Source organism: Tenebrio molitor, chromosome 7 (assembly GCF_963966145.1).
Source record: "Tenebrio molitor chromosome 7, icTenMoli1.1, whole genome shotgun sequence".
NCBI classification, from domain to species: domain Eukaryota; kingdom Metazoa; phylum Arthropoda; class Insecta; order Coleoptera; family Tenebrionidae; genus Tenebrio; species Tenebrio molitor.
In genome coordinates this window covers 20,414,835-20,435,536 of record NC_091052.1, presented here as the reverse complement: position 1 = coordinate 20,435,536, position 20,702 = coordinate 20,414,835, and the positions used below count along the sequence as shown (strand labels likewise).

Sequence of the window (20,702 nt, the reverse complement as noted above, 5' to 3'; positions counted from 1 at the left end):
GAAGCTGATGTTCATCTGTCAAAAACTCGACGCAATATATTATTTTTATTTAGTTGGTATTGAAATGTTTTCAAAATTATTTCATTTGATGTGTCATTTATTCAAATCGGATAAAAAATGAGCAAGATACAGCATCAAAGGTTTTTCATCAGTCACCCTGTAGATGCATAAATACTGTTCACCGCCACAAAAATTGGGTATTACTTTTTGGTTAAAATTAATTACCTAGGTACAGTAGGCAAAAAACTATCACTTTAAAAATTAAATTTTGTTCGATGCAGTTCAAATTTAGTATACGTTATGAAAAAAATGATAGAAAAATAAAATCCGTCATTAGAATTTAATTAAAATGTTTTGATGTAAAGATATTTGGTTAATTTAATTCGGGCCCTTCTACTTTAAATGAAAATTTATGACAGAAAAGTTAAGTTTTTGGTTATTACTCTTAAGCTTGTTTGACACGATGCTAAATTTTGTAGAAAATTTGTTAGAAAATGAGAGAGACCCTCGATCAGGACCAATGAACGATCAGGATCATAGTCTGTCTTTGTCAGATCCTGATCGTTCATTGGTCCTCTCTCATTTTCTAACAAATTTTTTACAAAATTTAGCATCGTGTCATACAGCCTTTATCCCTAATTACTGGTACGAAGAAACTGAACCTCTCATAAATCTTCGTCTGCCATAAATTTTCATTTAAAGTAGAAGGGCCCAAATTAAATTAACCAAATATCTTTACATCAAAATATTTTAATTAAATTCTAATGACGGATTTTATTTCTCTATCATTTTTTCATAACGTATACTAAATTTGAACTGCATCGAACAAAATTTAATTTTTAAATTGATAGTTTTTTGCCTGCTGTACCTAGGTAATTAATTTTAACCAAAAAGTAATACCCAATTTTTGTGGCGGTGAACAGTATTTATGCATCTATAATGCCTTCATATAAATATAATTTAGTTTTAAAGTGATTTTCTTACGGGACACAAGTGATGGGACACCCGGTACAACATTATCCGACACGGTTTTCACATTCTTCTTGTTACATCAGTCTCAAAGTCACTGTAACATTTTTCATATTGCCGTTTCGATTTTTCAGGTTTCAAATGCGACACTGCACAATTTATAATATTTTTTTTAACTCTGGATGGATGAGCACACGGAACTGAAACATCGTAATTTTCTTCGGACATTTTTGCAATTTTTCTCAAAGTGATTTGTTTTATTTATGTCGTTTCCATAGCTACATGGCGACATGTAGGCCGACTTTATTTTTATTGACAGTGAAGGAAATTTTACTTCTTCATTTCGTATCCCACCTCCACCCGGCGGCACGGCAATTTTGCCGGAGTACATACACTATTACGGATAATACTATCAAGTAATAGTGCAGTGCTTATCAACATAATTACCGGCGTCTCGCCTCCGCATTTTGACTTTTTTGTGTTTTATGTTCTGTGTCAATCACGATGTGACATGAGTATAATAATATACCTTTTTGAATTTCAACCACCAATGTGTTCTCTAAGTCCAAAATTTTTAAATTTTTAAAAAGAGATTGGGGTACTATTCCTGTTGCTGAAATTATAAATGGTAAAATCGAAATTTTTTCTAAACACCAAAGATTTCTCATAGCAACGGAGAGTTCTAAATATTTATTAATTTTTGTATTATATGTCTGTGTTATATTGTGTGAATTTGGAACAGCTATATCTAAAAGATATGCTTGCTTTTGTTGTTTATTTAAAAAAAATATAATTACAAATTTTCGGGTTGTACACAAAATGTTGTGTACACCTTGGCTACGATTTCGCATCCTTGATATACTTACAAATACTTAACTATTGTATCACAAGGCTAGAAAATGTCATTTTGCAAGTGCAAGCACGGTTTGTGCGAGCACTTGCAAAACATTTTCTAGCCGTGTAATACACAAAATTTTTTCGGTCGACAATTTATTTAAAGCAAAATATGATCATTTTTGTTAAAAAATTAGCAGATAGGGAATTTATTTTTCTTCCATTGGCAACATAAAGGATTCAAGAAGCGACTGTCACGACAAAAATCAACCAATTCCGGAAATATTCAAAAGCGTCGTCGTCGTTTCTGTTATACCTAACCCATCGCTTGATACTCCCCTCGGCCCCTACTGCTATACACAATGTACAGCTTGCGATAAAGGATACAAATTTGCCCGACATTAATATTCTACACTTAAAAAATTGTACAAAAATGCCGCATGACACTGACATTTTATGCTGCCAACCTAAAATCTTTCATTAAAAATTCCTGTGTCGATTTTCTTGCCTAGGCAGGGAAATGCTAGTTTCCAGACGATTTAGACGAATGAAAAATCAGTGTTTCTTGACGGAGGCCGAAAAAAACCTTTATGTTCGATTGTATTATAATTCATGATTTATGATATCGTTTGTCGTCCATAATCTACCTCTTTATTGACTCGTCCGTAATGATAAAGTAAAGCGGACGCTTGTCAATTTTGGGTTTTACTTCAAAATAAACGTCAAAACAACTAAATATCACAATTTTATTTAAATTAGGAAAGAATAGAATTAATAGAAAACTTTGCAGTAAAGATTCTTTGGCTTTTGCCGCAATTTCACTTACTTTGCTCATTATTACAACTAGAAAGAAAGTGGATTTCAGCTCGCATTTCAAACACAACACCGTTCGTTTTCAAATAAATAGTAACTTCGTAACCCCAGCAACAAAAACAGAACACTTCGAAATTATTGTAATTTTTAGAATCAATTAATTTTGTATCTAAAAGAAACTTAACTTCACAATCGAACATAAAGCCTTGTACGTAATTCGTACATAATTATAAGGCATTCACGATCTTTTTGGGACCGAGTTGGCTATGACCATCTAGTGATTTTGTTGGCAGTACCTCGGTGATAACTACATTCTCTAAAGGAAATTGGCACTTTTTGTGTTAGGTTAGGTTGTTTTCAGTTTAGGGTTATATTTTCTGAATAGGTACATTGTTGCCGGATCTCTTAAATCTGGTCTGTCCTTTTTAAATTAAATCGTTTAATAGAAAATTTTTATCGTAATAAAATTATTTTGGCAATTTTGACTGTTCTTTTGACGGAAATTTAAATTATTTTTACACACTTAATAAATCATTTAGTTTCTTACGAATATTAAAATAATAAATATGGCAATGCGGTGGCAAGAAAATGTCGAACAGACACTGACAGGAAAAAAAATTGCATCCGTTGCATCACTGAGTCAGTTAGTCCAACATGAAAAGAAAAAGTAATAGCCAACTCGGTCCCAAAAAGATCGTGAATGCCTAATAGGCTTTGTGAACTTGCCCTATTTATTAGCCTCGCTCGCAAGCTCGCTTTGCCATAAACTATAGGGCTCGTCCACAAAGACCTATATTATGTACAGCGTGATCAACAATTACTGAGTCTGTTGGCAATGAAACAATTGAAAAATATTGGTGTTTTTCTGTTTCGTAATTGGCACTGGCCGGATGTTTTAACTTGACAAGACATTAAAAAAAAATTAGGTTATGTCGGGTATGTTCATGCTATTACAAAAATGACCCTTTGATGGTAAACGTCAAATTCGCCTGTCAACTCTGTCAAAGCTGACAACCGGAAATGCGTTCAGATTACAGTGGTACCAAAATCATTCAAATTTTCATTGTTACCAACAGATTCAGTAATTCTTGATCACGTTGTCCTCATTACATAAATAGCTATTATACGAAGTAATGTAAATACAGGGTGTCCCAAAAATGGCGTACTAACTATTTACTACCGTATCTAGGATGTTTAAATGTACACGAAAAAAATATGGAAAACATTTTTTAGACAAAAAAATAAATTTTTAACTATCCCACCTCCACCCGGCGGCACGGCAATTTTGCCGGAGTACATACACTATTACGGATATTACTATCAAGTAATAGTGCAGTGCTTATCAACATAATTACCGGCGTCTTGCCTCCGCATTTTGACTTTGTTATGTATTATGTTCTGTGTCAATGTTAATGAACTTCCTCACGGTGTGACATGAGTATAATAATATACCTTTTTGAATTTCAACTAGCAATGTGTTATCTAAATCCAGAATTTTTAAATTTTTAAAAAGAGATTGCGGTACTATTCCCGTTGCTGAAATTACAAGTGGTAAAATCGAAATTTTTTCTAAACACCAAAGATTTCTCATAGCAACGGACAGCTCTAAATATTTATTAATTTTTGTGTTATATGTCTGTGTTATATTATGTGAATTTGGAACAGCTATATCTAAAAGATATGCTTGCTTTTGTTGTTTATTTAAAATTATAATGTCTGGTCTGTTATGCTTAATATGAACGTCAGTTAAAATTGTTTTATCAAAATATAACTTGTAACTGTCATTTTCCAAACAACTTTCTGGTGTATAACTATAATGTGGTTGTGTATTCTTTAATAAATTGAATTTAACAGCTAAATTCATGTGTATAATTTTAGCGAATATATCGTGTCGTTTTTTATATTCGCTTTGAGCCAAAACGGTGCAAGAAGAAATAATGTGTTCAATTGTTTCCCCTTCAGTTCCGCAAATCCTACATTTATCAATTATCGATTGTAAACCGCATATGTGTTTTTTATAATTTCTTGTATTTATAACACGATCTTGTATTGCAAATATAAAACCCTCCGTCTCAGGGTGAATATTTGATTTCTTAAGCCATGCATGAGATGCCTGAATATTAACTTCTGGTTGTTCCAGTTCTTTAAAGTATCTCCCATGTAAAGACTTCTGTTTTATATTTGCTATTGTGTCAGGTATATTTGGCTTAACAATGTCTGAAATTATATTATCACTTAAATTTAAAGGTGTGTAGCCTTTATCGGCTGAAACCAAAGCATTGAAAAAGGTGTTATCACGAGCTCTATTGAGGAAATAATTTTTTAGTGAAGCAATTTGATTTTTTAGCAGTATTTCTAGATTTGAAAAACCCCTACCACCGTTTTCGCGTGGTAAATTAAATCTTTCAATAGCAGATTTAGGATGGTGTTTACTAAATTTGGTAAAAAGAACTCTAGTTTTAATGTTTATGTTCTGTAAATTAGTTTTGGACCATTTTATAACACCGAAAGAATAGGTCAGTAATGGAACAGCATATGTGTTAACTGCTTTAATTAAATTATTACCGTTTAATTTTGATTTTAAAATAGATTTAATTCTTAAATAAAATTGCTTTTCTAAATTTTCTTTTATAATTGAGTGTTGAATATGATTTGATTGATTAATACCTAAATATTTATAAAATTCTCCTTTATTTAAATTTTTAATGATTTCTCCTTCTTGAGTTATATATTCTAAATGTTCGTAATGACCGCGACATATTGATTGCATTTTACACTTATCAATACCAAAACTCATCCCAATATCATTTGAGAAATTTTCAGTTATTGTTAGTAAAGATAAAATGTGATTCTTTTTTGATGCATAAAGTTTTATGTCATCCATATAGAGAAGGTGATTTAATTTGGATAGTGTGGTATTATTAAGTCTAATATTGAAACCATATCCAGTGCTATTTAATAGATTTGTCAAAGGATTAATGGCTAGACAAAACCATAAAGGACTTAAAGAATCTCCTTGATAAATCCCCCGTTTAATTTGAATAGGCTCGGATTTTAATTTAGTATTGTTTATTGATAAATTTAAAGTAGTTCTCCAAAATGTCATAACATGAGATAAAAAGTTAATCAAATCCAAATTAATTTTATAAATTTTAAGAATTTTAATTAACCATGAATGTGGTACTGAATCATAGGCTTTTTTGTAGTCTATGAATGCGGTATAAATATTTCTATTATTTTTTCTAGCTTGTTCCATTATTACCGTATCTATTATGAGTTGTTCTTTACAACCAAAACACTCTTTAACACAACCTTTTTGTTCTTCATTAAGTATATTTAATTTTTGACAATGGTCTTAAATTATTACTTTAATGCAAGATGTCATAATTTTATAAATTGTAGGCAGACATGTGATTGGCCTATATTTTGATGGATTTTTAGTATCGGAATCTTTTGGTTTCAGATATGTTATACCATGGGCCAAAAACTCTGGAAATGTGTTAGGTTCCCTAATAAATCCGTTAAAGTGATCAAGTAAGCATTTATGAATACAAGTAAATTTTTTTAACCAAAAGTTATGAATTTGGTCACCTCCAGGGGATTTCCAATTATGTGAACTATTAATATTTTTAATATGATGTCGATTATTACTATCTGGTATATCATTTTCTAAATGAGGAATCCATTCTGCCTGATTATTAAATTGAACTTCATTTGACCATATGTTTAACCAGAATTCTTTAATTTCGTTTATATTTGGTGTACCATTATTAGTTTGAGTTTTATTATCTGTTAAATTTTTGTAAAACAACTTCTCATTATTTCTAAATAGTTTGTTTTCAAATTTCTGTTGTTTATTATTTTTATATCTTTTGAGTCGTTTAGAATAAATATGTAACTTCTGTAATAAAGTGTCTTTGATTTCTATTAATGTTTTATTATATTCATTATATTTTAAACAATGTATTCGGTTGTTATTTAAAATGGATTGAATACAATTATTTAGATGATTAGAATTTATACCCTTTAAATATTGAGTTATTCTACCTAAATCTCGTCTGATATTATTAATACGTTTATTTAGTCTTTGTTCCCATTTTGGTAATTCTTTCGTTTTTATATTATTTGTCTGGCCAATTTCTTTTGATCCATTTAATCTGATAATTGTTAAAGCTCCACTATATATAATACTGTGTAATTTTTTAAAACTTGTGGTGTTATTTACAAATTTAGGTAAAATGAATTGATTTAAAATTTCAATCATTGCAAAGAATTTTTTGGAGCTTTGTTGTTTAGGTAATAGTGGTCTATTAAATGGTTCTATATGTTCAAATTCGTTCAGAGTTCTATTAAATTCATCTTCAATTTGTTCTTTAAAATTTTGATGGTAGTAAAAATTTTTATTAATAACATGTATATCATTATAACTCAAGTCTAAATTATGTATGTCTGTTTGTATGGTGTTTGGTGAATCGATAATTGGACAGAAAGAGTCATTATGATTAGATAAACTTTGTAAATTTTGCGGTTCAACAGAATTTTGGAGTAAATTATTAGAAACTTCATTATTGTCAGAATAATTAATTGACAATTCTAACTTTACATCATTTTTGATCTTTTATTATTTTTATTATTTATTTTTTTATTATTAACGGTAATACAATGTAAACAAAGATGTAATCGTACATCATTACCTTGCAATGTTACCGTAGTGGATTTAAAATATTTTTTTCGATTTCCATAGCTTCTAAATTCACTATTGTGCAGGATTAGATATTGGTAGTGAGTAATCTTGTACTTTGTGATAATATGTACGACTAGAGGTAGCTGTCATGACAATTTAATACATATATTTCAAAATAATTTTCCTGTTAAGTGCCATTTTCAAGGACCGCCAAATCAGCAATTAAGTCCAATAGAATTTTTTAAACATTTTTCTGACGTTTACGGTAGTCTCTTCTACACCGTAGTGCACCGTTAGTACGCCATTTTTGGGACACCCTGTAGATAGATAATAGAAAAATAAAAATGTACTGATTATGTTAAATGAACATTGTAATTATGTTTTTGTAATATCTAGTTGTTAAAGGAAGGTGGCTTTCCGGACTGTTTGTCACCATGTAAACAACCTCATAACGGCCGGAGTCCGTTAAGGGTGTCCGTTATTATGAATGACTAAATAACTATAGCAACGTAGATCTAAACTTTATTTTTCAACTTTTTTACAATTGGTGCAATAATTAATGTTTAACGTTATGGGACACACCTTGAATTAATCGAAGTCCGTATGCCACAAGCGCGATTTTGCAGGGAATAACGACCACGTCACTTGCTCTGCGGCCATCCGGACATCGGGAATATCTTGATCGCGATTTTTTATTGATTTCAGTCGTTTATTTTCAACGGAAAGTTACCTGATGGACAAATCTGACAAACAGCAGCAAATGTAGACAAGATCGAAGATGATGCTTCACAATTTTAACACTAATACAAGCGCGATTTTACAGGCAATAACGATGACCTCACTTCCGGACATCGGGAATATCTTGATTGGGATTTTTTATTCGTCTCATTCATTTATTTTCAACGGAAAGTTAAGCGTTGAACAAATCTGACAAACAACATTGAAACAATTTTTTTTCACAAACAACGGTTGACATGACGACGTCCTCCGCACACTTATTATATTAATCATTCGGTTTTTTCGATGGCGTTGATAAAAATGTATTTCAAAAAGATAATTGTGAAGGAATCGTAGAGATATTACAAAAACTATTGTACAGTACACGTCCGTTAGGGCCTTTACAGCCTCGCCAGTATTATTCGACTCGCTCTGCGAGCTCGTCTCACAAAATCTCTGGCTCGGCAGTAAAGGCTATCCTAACGGACTTCTACTGTAAAATACTATAATGACCTATTTCTTAAATGTAAAATATTACTGGACGATTGTTTGAAATAAAAATATTAGGTATTCTAAATAATTCAAGTAGTTTGAAGAAATGAAAAATTCTCGATTTTATTCATTTAAAGAAGAAAAGTGAACAACAAAAGAGTTAATGAAAAAATGCCAAAACTTTATGACAGGGAATTTGAACAAAAGCATATTCATTTAAATAACTGTTACGTAAGTAAATTTTCATTAACAATTGTTGATGCTCAAATATTAATTATATTTTTAGCAAAAACATAACTCGTGATATACGAAGTAATTTAATTAATATTAATGCATACATCAGCAAAGGAACTTTTATTTCATTGTGTTATGTGGGTGATCAAAAGGAAAACAAACCAAGAGTGCTACCTCATGATTTGCTTTATCGAAACCTTTGTATAGGTTTGAATCGTATGCATAATAATTATGCAGTCGTTTTATTGGTTGCACACCCCTCGAAAAATCTATAATTAATTAATTATTTTTTTCTAATTTTGACATATACATAAACACTTCAAAATTAATTAACATTTGGAAACGTCACACTTTTCGTAACTGGATCCGAAAAGTAAAATCTATTGTGTCACCAGTTACGAAAAACACAAAATGAAGAAGACTTTCAGCGTTTAAATGTAATGGGTGTTCATTTAATATTCTGGTAGCATCACCTATGGAAATCTTTCATTTTGAAAAACGGATGTCACAGCGTTAAAATATGACATAACCTCACTATAAAATAACAGCATGACACGAATTATGATAAACAAGTAACACAATTACAATTCACGCACACAGTACCTAATCAATTTATTAAAACTGACGTACTTATTGAAGTGTGGGGAGCATTTTGCATTATTTCTCTTGCAGTTTCAATAACTGCAGCAGTGCGTTTTAGCGGCTGTCCTATGGTTTTTCCTCGGTAAACGCCTCCAGTTTCACGAAACAACTTTACACACCTGCTCAGGTTGTCTTTGAAGGTTTTCCGGTCAACAATAACATTGAGAAATTCGGCAATAAACTCTTCTAAGCAGTTTTGTACGGAGTAGATCCATGATCTCTCTGAGAACGCAAATGGGCAAATGTCAAAATATGACAGTTCTACTCTAATTTTACTAACCGGAAGTTCAAACGACGACATGCCTTAACAAAAACAAAATAGTTTCATAGGTAATGCTACCAGAATATTAAATGAACATCCGATAGATTGATTAATGATTAATGTAAATTAATGTATTTGTTGATTATCTCCGGAAAATTTACTCCGTCAATGTTTCCCATTATAATTAGGAACTCACGTACAGCTGCGGAATTAAAATTTCGGGCACTATTGTCAATGTCATGATATACCTAAACTCTAAAACAACCTTTACGTTAATAACCTTATTTTTTACTCTTGTCATGTTTTTGTCTTTTTGGCATTCAAAACTTGTCATTTGTGGCATAATAACGGGTAGGCAACATATCAAAGCGATGATTTAATGTCAGTCATGATGAGAGTAGAAGGTGCTTTACAGAGATCTTGTTGAAGTGACAGAAAAATAGTGCCCGAAATTTTAATTCCGCAACTGTACCTATAGCTTTTGTTTTTTTTTATTCCGAATGTTGACTTCCACAGTGTGGAAGCTTTTAGAGTCTTCTTTCCCTCGAAATAAACCATTGATACGTGTCATTTTTTCCTCCAGACCACTTTTCAAATTTCTCGTAAGCCAAATCATTTTTGGCACTTGGTATATCATCTGAATCTGAAGACATTTCGAATCTTTCCAGTAAAACTCACTACATTTATATACAGATTCTAATAGTATATGCTTTATTTGCCCTACGGGCTTTCGAATTCCGGATTACAATATAAACATAAAAATAACAATTCCAAGAAATACAATTAAACTAACATTTTTTCTTTCTATTCCCCACCCCTTTCCTTCTCTATCCTTTCCCTCCTCTTCCATACCTTTTTCATCCATCATATCTCTCTTCCGTCTTCGCTCAGTATTTCTCGTCGCTCCTTTCCCTCCCTCTTTCTCATTTCGTCCCATCCGCTCCACATGTCCACCGTCTCACTCTCCTCGCGGCACATCCTGCACCTTCTCTCCTCTCCTTCCGACCAATACCTGTTCTCTCTCTCCTCGTTCCAGCATCTGAATCTCGCCATCATTTTCCTCTCTTTCGCGCTGTCTCTCCCCAGGTACACCGGAACATCCTCTGTCATGCATCTCTCATACTTCCTGTTGTACTTCGATTCTCAAATTCTCTCCCTTCTCTCTTGCTTATCCGTATCTCTGTCCCTCTCGCTCAGCTCGGCACACATCCATCTTCCTTCCGCTCTCAATCTTTCCATTTCCTCACTGACATACCCGTTCCTCCTGCAGTATTTCTCTCTCTCCTTCTCATCTGCGTTCTTTTTCTTTTCTTTATAGCACTCAGTCAGTATCCTGCATTCTTCCATTCGGCCCATTCTGTCCTCGAACTTTGCCGCTCTCTTTCCCGCTTTCACTCTCAGCTTGTTCCTATTGCACTTTCTCCACCTCCTCCTGTTCCTTCCATCCCCAGAGCTCTGCTCCGTACATCAGCACGCTCTCTACCATGCTCTCGAACATTATGATTCTCCTCCCGAACTCAGCTCCCCACTTTCTCTCTCCTATTCCCCACACGCATCTAACTATTTACCTTGTTCCCCTTCCTCACTACCTCTCTCACTTGCGCCTTGTCCGTGGCTCTTTCGTTGAAGGTGTAGCCCAGGTACTTGAACTCACTCACTCTTTCTATCTTGCTTTTTTCCCACTTCCACTCGCTCCCTCACTCTTCCTTTTTCTATTGTTGAACACCATCATTTTCGTTTTCTCAACATTCACTTCCAGCTTTTTCTTCCTCACATACTTTCCCAGGTTCTTCATCATTTCTTTCATCTCTCTCTCACTCTTTGCCACAATCACCATGTCGTCCGCAAACGCCAAGCTCCAAACTTTCTCCCTGCCCACCACGACCCCACCTGCTTGCGCTTTCCTGAACATTTCGTCTACTCCGCGACAACTGATTAGCCTCACTCCAAAATTACGCTTGCATGTTATGAAGTGAGTTCGATTTATTTTGTTATACATTATCACATTATATGAAATTTTAATTATTAAAAATCAACTCAATTTTTGTTTACTCAATAGTTATTTTTCTACAACCGTCAAAAAAACGTGACATTTATGCATCGTTATCAAGTCGCAAAGTATGTAATTTTTGATAGTGAAATAGTATATATGTAACGGTATTAGGCCGATATGGGTTATACAGGGTTATTCACGAGAGGGGTATTTCTGAATTTCTTTTTACAGCAACCCATTGTACACATTGCAACAATATCTTGATTTAAAATTTTGAAAATAATTATAACTGAATCCACGATGGCTCTTAGTTCTGTCTCTTTGACGTTAAAGCAAAAAATCTTTGCCAATTTAAAAAATGTGTTTTTACAATAACGACGAAAAGACTGACATGCTCCTCATTTATGGAGAGTGTGGAAAGAATTCTGTCGCCGCTGCGGATGTTTAGAAGCCGATTGTAGACACTTCGAACACCTTTTACACTAAATTAATTTGTTAATTTATTTGTTGAATTTTGATTAAATACAGGTTATCTGTCAATCTGACATTTCTCACAAATCTATCCAACTTACTTTGATTTCTAATTTAAAAGAAATAACACATTTGATTTGGTAGTTACTGCCATTGGTATTGTTGGTTGCGGCAAAATAAAAATTCAGAAGTACCCCTCTCGTGAATAACCCTGTTATATCCATATCGGCCGTATGTTGTTTTATAGTTTTCTTTATACCAATACTTAACATTTAACGATGATTTATTTGTAAGACGGACATTTCTCTTTACTTCAGAAATTAAATTTACCTAGTTGTCATTTGTGCCGTAACCGTAGCAACAGCAGCAAAAATAACGGCCTCGGTCTGATAATTTTGAATAACGGCCTAGACTGTTATAGGTGTCATATCAATCAAGCATTGAGTACTGATAAATCCTAATAACAGTATGGTATAAAGAAAAAATATTTGTCAAAAAGTTTCCTTGGATGCTAAAATAGTTATATTTTAGCATCCAAGGAAACTTTTTCACAAATATTTTAGCATCCAAGGAAAATTTTACAAAAATTAAAAAAATCAAAAATTGTCGTCAAGGACGCTTCGCGGCCGAGACAAGACAATCTCGAGGTCGTCAAAGGATTTCGTAGCCAAGGTGTACACAACATTTTGTGTGCAACCCGAAAATTTGTACTTAATTATAAAATGAACAAGTAAAATTTCCTTCACTGTCAATAAAAATAAAGTCGGCCTACATGTCGCCATGTCTCTATGGAAACGACATAAATAAAACAATTCATTTTGAGAAAAATTGGAAAAATGTCGCAAGAAAATTATAACGTTTTTGTTCCGTCTACTTCCCCGGAGTCAATTGGTTATCAGGCGAAAAAGTCTAAGGTAGGTATTGACACGAGAGCAGATCAATTTATTTTTACAAAAAGCTAGTGATGAAAATTATTTATTGTGGAAGGTAAATATTAAGTTCTGTTATGATAAGCTGTATAATCTGCCCTTTTTTAGGTCATTTTAATCATGGGAATATCAGGAGCCATGCGAAGAGACGAACTAACCAAAATGTCTATCGATGACATCAAGGATGAACATTCTGTATTAATAGTGGCCGTTCGTGACACAAAAACTGGCATAAAACGAACTTTTACTGTCACCAATCCAGAATTTGTAAGATTATACCGCAAATATGCAGCTCTTGTTCCGTGTATTCATCCAGAGTTAAAAAAATATTATAAATTGTGCAGTGTCGCATTTGAAACCTGAAAAATCGAAACAGAAATATAAAAAATTAGTGTTATGAGGTCCGGTAATTGACTTAGTCAATGACCCATTTGACCGGTCAATAATTGTCAATGACTTGACGAATTTGACCAGTCATTTTTAAAATTTAAATTTCCCGCTTATAATGTTGAAGATTATAGGATATGATGACTGTTTGACTGATGAGATGAGGTGATGTTGGGTTGTCTGATTTCATTTACGTAGCTGCTGACAATGAAGAAATCGATTATGACAATAAATAAGTAAATTATGACAATGAAACATCTAAAACTTTAATAAAGATCATTGTGGAAAACGATTATTAAGCTTTTTATCTATTAGGAAGAAGTGGTTTTTGTTTTTCAATCGTTTTTGTGTCTTCTTAACATGGCATACAATATATTTCTATTTTCAGAAAATACTTACCTACTTTTTTAAATTCTAAACGAATGTTTAAGTATTTTAAAAGAAACTAAAAAACTGAAAATACACACAGTTGTGTTGAAAGTTTTAAATTAACAAAAAGTTCAAATTCAAGCAAATATGTTAAAGAAAAAACAAAGTATAACTTCAAACAATTCAAACTTAACCTCACTTACACAATTTTAGAACAATAATTTATCGATCAATAAATCTTATAAAAAATGGAATTAAGAACCATTATTTGGTATTAAAATAATCCTTGACATTGAAAGAATCATTTTGTGATATTTAACTAGTTCCTACTTTTTGACCAATAATGACTGGTAATTGACCGATCAAGGACCGGTCAACTTTGACCAAAAATAAATGACCGGTCATTTATCCATCACTATAAAAAATGTTACAGTGACTTTGAGACTGATGTGACAAGAAGAATGTGAAAACCGAGTCGGATAATGTTGCATTGGCTTACCTATTTACTGGAATTTATTTATTATGGCAGGTAAATGTTAAGTTCTGTTATGATAAGTTGTATCATCTGCTCCCTTTTAGGTTATTTTAATCGTAGAAATATCAGATGCCGTGCGAAGAGACAAATAAACCAAAATGTCTGTTGATGCCATTCAGGATATGTAACTAGTTACTAGATATTTCCCTTTTTGATCGGTGAAAAATTAACCTAGTTCACACGTGTCTGTTCTAGATCGATAATGGGGATCTTTTTTACCGACGCGTCATTCATGAGGCGACCACTCCATTTGAAATTGGCGGGAACTTCAAACCGGATGAAAATACTGTACTAATAGCAGCCGTTCCTGACACAAAAACTGGCATAAATCAAACTTTAACTGTACCCAATTCTGATTTTGTAAGATCAACCGCAAATATAGAGATAGATATGTTGCAATTGTGATAATAAATAAATATTGAAATGACTTTTACTTTTACGGCCGTCGCCAAGGCAACGGCTGCGAAATTCAATTTCGCGGCCTGCTCTAGGCACGCGAAGTGCTCATTTCGCGTGCGGTTGCACACAAACGTTATTTAAATGATAACTTCGTCGCGACATCTGATTAGCCACACTACAACAACTTAAGTACAAAAACAAAATATTCGTTAAGTTAAATCAATTTAATAGTAAAACAGGAACAAAAAACAATAACAAATAAAATGATAAACAAAAACTACTAAAAAATTAACATTAATAGTGTGTGTGAGATCCTCCTTTGCGGATGACGTCAAAGATTCTATTTGGAATAGAATTAAATAAAGAATCCAGGTATCCCTGGGTTATGGTATTCCAGGCAGCCTGTATGGCATTGGTAAGTTGTGGTATTGTTGACCACTGTGTGAAAAACCAACACCAAACATTTTCTAAAATGTTTAGATCGGGTGGCATACTAGGTCACTCGAGCACATTAACATTTTCTTCCTCTAACCAACTACTGACCACGCGTGCAGTATGGACTGCAGCATGGTCATGTTGGAAAACCCATGATAACCCATCCATGGTTCTTTCTATTATAGGTTTGATCCGTATCAAAAGATCCCTACATTTATGAGCATTTTGAATTCCATTTAAAATTTCTAAATGCACCACTCCTTTAGACGAAATTGCGCCCCACACCATTACCCCGGCATCCCGTCTGTGGTGACGAGCGGCAAATTCTTCTTCTTTTCTTAAGTCATGAAAATAGTATAAATATCCATCTGGACCGTCAAGACAAAATCTTTTTTCATCCGTGAAAATTACACTATTCCATTGCTCTTGACACGCCATATGGTTTCTTGCAAAATGGAGGCGATTTTCTCTATGCCTTTGAGTTAAAACAGTTTTTTTTTTTTAAGCAACGTCGACTTAAGTGTGCACACTTTTTAATCAGCCTCTGTACGGTTCTTAAACTAGCTGCATATTCTACTGCGTCTTTAATTTTTCCTGGGTCATAGTGGAATTGGAGGCTTCGCGTAAAATAGTTCTTCTTTCCCTCTCTGTTGTAGCAGTTTGAATGCCACCTCTATAACTTTTTCCATAATTCTCAATATTTTGAACAAAATTATTCACGACCTTGACACTACGATGGATTCTTCTGGCAATTTCTCGATTGGAGTACCCTTCTTCTCTTAAACATTTAATACTGCCAATCTCTTCGGCAGTTAGTCTTTTTATGCGACCCATTTTATTTTAAGAACTTCAAGGTCAAAAGCATAAAATAAAGGCTAAGAACAAAAGAATTAAAAAACTAATGATTATGCTACCTATTTATTATTTTTTTGAAAATTTTACTTACTTTAAACTTAATTATAATTAGTGAGGCTAATCAGTTGTCGCCATTAAAATATTTCTTTTGGAGAAAAAATTCTGCAGTGAATTCTAAGTTGTCAGAAGTGACAAATTGTCTTCCAAACCAATCGTTGCCTACTTTGGTGCATTGAATGAGTCTAGCAATAATACCAATTAGCATCAAAATTTTGAAAAAATCTGTATTTTGTGGATGAGGCTAATCTGTTTTCGCGGAGTGTATATCGTGAACAGCAGAGGGCTGAGCGGGCAGCCCTGTCTCAGTCCCTTTGTCGTCTATCCAAGCCAGGTGTTTGATACAACTGTTAACTCGCAGTTTCATCATTCTGTATTGAATTTTGAAGCGCTGCTTTGACAAAGCAAATCAAGATGTCAGTGGTGTTGCCAATCTAATTTTAAAATCATAGCCAACTTTAATTATAAATTTAAATGATCTCACGGTACAACAAGAGGTGAAAGGTGTGAACAACACGCCGTGTGATAAAAAGACGCTTTTATCTCGTGTTTTATACAAGATTTTATCGAATTTTGAAGAAAAATAAATTAAAACAGCTTTCCTTACAAATTATCGAATATGATCTAGAAATCTAGAGTCGTTGCTATAACAACTTCTAACAATAACAACAACTTGTTTATGAAAATTTTCAAAGTTTTCGAATTGAAAGCGCATTTTGTTGGCAAGAAATTAGTTCTTCTGAACATTCAGATACTGAAAACGATGCAATTGCAGCTCATGCAACTTTGTTACCAAAAAAATGAAGCCAAGTGTATGAATGTGCTTATCAACGTTTCAAAACAAGATGTGATGAGAAAAATGTCAAAAAAACTGTCACGGAATAGGATACTTGGCTCAAAATCACCAAGGTGGCAAATTTGCTTCGCCAGCAAATAAATTAAAAAAATTACCATTTTATTGCACAAGTGAACATTAATAAATACTAAAATTCATTTGTTTTAACTGTACATCATACAATATACTTCAAAAATAAATAATATTTAATATTAGGGTTATTGTTTTCCGGGTTGTGCCGCGGTCGTCTGGATTGCTGGGTAGCTGACGTTTCAATAGCCATGCTGCTATCTTCTTCGGAGCTTGTAAATAAACTGGTTTGGTCTATTCCGTGTTGGGCTATTTATATGGTTAGTGGTGGGAGTGGTCCCCGTGGGATTGGTGGTGGGGGTGGTAGGCGTGGCTCGGTGACTGAAGTTAGTGGGGGGGTGCGTACATGGTCGAATGACGGAATTCCACGTGCTAGAAAGCTCAACCCCTTGGTCTCTGTTGAAATTATTTGGATTTTTTCTAATCTCGATTGCTTCCCTTATTAATCTTTGATGGTATTTGGATGTTTTAGCCAGAACTACTGTTTTTTCAATGTCGAACGTGTGGTCTCCATCTTCGAATTTGTGTTCCGCCAATGCTGATTTCTCCTTATCATACTGCTTGATGGCCCTACTATGTTCCTTTAACCGACATTGTATTGAACGTCCTGTTTGTCCGATGTAGCATTTCCCGCACAGGCATTCTACTTTGTAAATCCCTTCAGACTGGAACAGGGGGAGTTTATCCTTAGGTGTTGGAAGGATCTGAGAGATTTTCTTTTCCGTGGTAAACCTGGTTCCAATGTTTCTCTTCTCCAAAATTTTCCTAATACGGTCCGTTACTCCTTGTACATATGGGAGGCAAGCAAATTTCTGGTAAGTTTGTTGTTCGGTGTGTTGTCTAACTTTTCTTGCAAATCTGGTCTGTCCTTTTTAAATTAAATTAAATCGTTTAATAGAAATTTTTTATCGTAATAAAATTATTTTGGCAATTTTGACTGTTCTTTTGACGGAAATTTAAATTATTTTTACACACTTAATAAATCATTTAGTTTCTTACGAATATTAAAATAATAAATATGGCAATGCGGTGGCAAGAAAATGTCGAACAGACACTGACAGGAAAAAAAATTGCATCCGTTGCATCACTGAGTCAGTTAGTCCAACATGAAAAGAAAAAGTAATAGCCAACTCGGTCCCAAAAAGATCGTGAATGCCTAATAGGCTTTGTGAACTTGCCCTATTTATTATTGCAAATCGAATGCCCGAGAAACCATTGCATTTCAGCGCCCACTTAGTATGTTTCAATTCCCGTTCTTTACTGTCTTCATCACAGATGGTTTCAGCGCGATAGCAGCATGGCTATTGAAACGTCAGCTACCCAGCAATCCAGACGACCGCGGCACAACCCGGAAAACAATAACCCTATTGACAACGGCCGTGAAAACCTGCACTCGAATATTTAATATTATTTCAAGATATATGTATGGAAAGTCATTTCGAGAACGCGTCCCAAGGATCGATCCTTAGAAATATACACCAGGAATTCCCATAAAATAAATGATATTTAACAGTTTCCACTACTTATCAGCGGGCAATTTTATTTAACATCTAATTTTTTTAACTATTATTCAAAAAATGTAATTAATTTAAATAGAAATATGCTTAAATATTTTGTCCGACAAAGTATGCATCATTTCAGTGAACGCAGTTGTAACTAGATGAAAAGAATATATAATGAACACAGCCTTTAGGTGCTAGCCGCAGTTTGTGGTAGATGATATTATAACCGGCCGTCATAAGTGTTTTTCGCAAAATTAATTATAATTAAGTGATAAGTACCTTTCAATTCACTATTTACAGAGCGTACATCAATAGGTCATCATTCCGGGAATGCGTTTATAAGTTTGGAATATTGAAAACATTCCTTTTAGATTACATTAAAACAATAACCTGAAATATTTTACATTAACCATGTCAGACCGCGTCGAAAATGGCTGCCGTCAAAAAAAAAACAGCGTTTAGTTGAAAACGTCATTTCGTGAACGGTCATTTGGGGAACGTTCCCGGACATGATGGCATGTTCTCAAAATGATAATGATGTTCCCAGGATGACTGTTTCATTCCTGGAGTGATATCTGCTATTGCAAATTCTCAATAAATTTATTGTTTATGTTGTGTTTACACAATTTTCAACAAGATATTATACTTGTTGTTTTTATCATAGCAATATGGCACCACGAGGCTGAAAATACCAAAACAAGGCCGAAAAAGTTACTAAAAAAAGATAGTTCGTCTTATTTGCGCTAATTTGCGCCGAAGAAAAAAAGCTAATGCTAGAAAAAGAAAGTTCTCGAAATGACGATTTTTTGCGATGGCTTTTTTGAAAAACAAATTAGAAAAAAATTAATGTGTTTTGTGCTTGCCCAATTTAAATATTATTTATACACAAGTTTAGTGACGATTTAAGCTAATTTTCATAATCATAGCTTCCAAGTTTTTTCATCATAAAACCAAACTTGTAATTTGCCACCTTGGTGATTTTTACCCACCTATTCTGTAACAAGGTTAGAATGAAAATTCGATCTACGAGTGGAAGAGCTCCGGAATGATGTAGCGATGTACAGAAAGGCGATTTTTAAAATGGGGAGTAACAAAACAGCGACTATTAAAATTGCGATGTAAAATAACGGCGTATATCAAAATAGCGATATGACAAAATATCATTTGTAACATAAGAGTGATGTGAAAAAATGTAGATGTAACGCCTTAACATTTTAGCGACTCACCATAATGAAGCGTAATGTGTGACAAAACTATTTATTTACTGTCAGAGTTGTTTGAAGATGCAGTTCATAACGTCTCAAAAAGGTGGTAGAATCCTCCTTTTCGAAGGTTATAAATACAGAAAAGACAAAATGTACATTAATTCTGAAAGTTGGCGCTGTGCAAAAACTGGATGCAAAGACAGACTCGTGATAAAGCCAAAAAATATCGGTACTCCAACCGTGACTTCTGAACATGCACACGGACCCGATATAGTAAGCAATGAAGCTGATGTAGTGAAAGATCAAATTAGAAAAAAGGCACGAATCACTCAAGATCGTCCGAGGTCGATTTGACAAGAATGCGCTCAAAATGTTAGCAGACGTTAGATTGAAGTGCAAAAGTTTGCTCGCACTGAGTTTCGTACGACCAACGGATGTACAGTTTTCTTCAAGAAGGATTTCCTCCAGAAATCAAACACATAACGGATTACTGGGAAAACACATATTGGGTGATTCAAAATGATTGTGGCCAAATATGTCAACTATGTACGAAAATTTATGTGGCAACTGTGTGGGTAGGGTAGAGTTGATATTTCATTGACAGTTCATAGTCGCGCAATTTTGAAAACTGTCAAATGAATGTGTAATATCAAAAAAATCAAATGCACGCTTATGAAATGTCATACAAATGAGAACTCTACCTCATCCACACAGTTGCCACATAAATTTTCGTACATAGTTGCCATACTTGGCCACAATCATTTTGAATCACCCAATATATAGGAAGAAGATTGGAAGGAGTTGTCCCACATTATGCCATCAGCATGTGGAACTCATTTGACCGACTCAATTCGGACATTCCGAGAACAAATAATTCGCTGGAAGCGTAGCATAATGCCTTCCAAAAGACCGTGGATTGCCATCGTCCTTCTTTGGTAAAACTTCTGAACATATTTCAGTTGGAGCAAAATCAAAGCGAAAACTTTATGTTGA

General features: G+C 33.7%; 1 protein-coding gene across 2 annotated transcripts in view; it reads right to left on the bottom strand.

The window, feature by feature from the left end:
* Positions 1-20,702, bottom strand: part of LOC138135022 (putative zinc finger protein 66) — a 194,888-nt gene that overhangs the window by 29,517 nt on the left and 144,669 nt on the right. The gene's annotated exons all lie outside the window — the stretch shown is intronic.